General features: G+C 29.9%; 1 protein-coding gene across 1 annotated transcript in view; it reads right to left on the minus strand.

The window, feature by feature from the left end:
• Positions 1-746, minus strand: part of LOC119586117 (high affinity cAMP-specific and IBMX-insensitive 3',5'-cyclic phosphodiesterase 8A-like) — a gene marked incomplete in the record, with an annotated part of 15,950 nt that overhangs the window by 7,934 nt on the left and 7,270 nt on the right.

Here is a 746-nt window from a genome sequence, read left to right on the forward strand (position 1 = left end):
GTCATTAAAGTCTCTGATCTTTAATTATGAATCAGTACTGCATATTAACTTTCCATACATGTATCATAAGGCAGCAGAAAAATAAACCTTAAAATAGCACTGGAACTGTATGTATCTTTATAAAATAAGTGGGTAAAGCATAAAGTGCAGGTTCATTACAAACTACAGAATATATGGAGCATGACGGGAAATGCCTTATATTATTGTAATCCACAGCTTACAAAAAGCTTGCATACAATACTATTAAAATTTATATCTATTAATCTTATCATAAGAATATTGTTGATTTTGTGTTTTAGAGTATTAAGTTATTACATATTTGACAACATTTTCATGCAACCTTAGCCATACTTTGCCAACAGACATCAATGAAGCATTTACGGCTTTACTGGATGAACTATATGCATTATGATTTAGAACCTCACTTGTCTGTCATTAATATTTCTTACATTAGACTTAGTTATTTAGAACTGCAATATACATTACTTTAATTTTCAACATGCACAAAATACAAGGTAGAGCTGAGTGAAGCAGACGTTTTCACAACATGTACATACAGGCAATGCAACTTTTGTAAGGACTTGCTCATTTACTTGATATGAATGCATGTAACAAATCTAGTGCTCTGTCATTAATATTACCATAGATGTAACCAATTCATACTTGTTATGGATTCCTTTTCATAGAGAAAAGATTGGTAAATTATAAAAAATTATTTGGTGTTGTCCGCTAAATTGATTAATTAA

Source organism: Penaeus monodon, chromosome 21 (assembly GCF_015228065.2).
Source record: "Penaeus monodon isolate SGIC_2016 chromosome 21, NSTDA_Pmon_1, whole genome shotgun sequence".
Taxonomy (NCBI): domain Eukaryota; kingdom Metazoa; phylum Arthropoda; class Malacostraca; order Decapoda; family Penaeidae; genus Penaeus; species Penaeus monodon.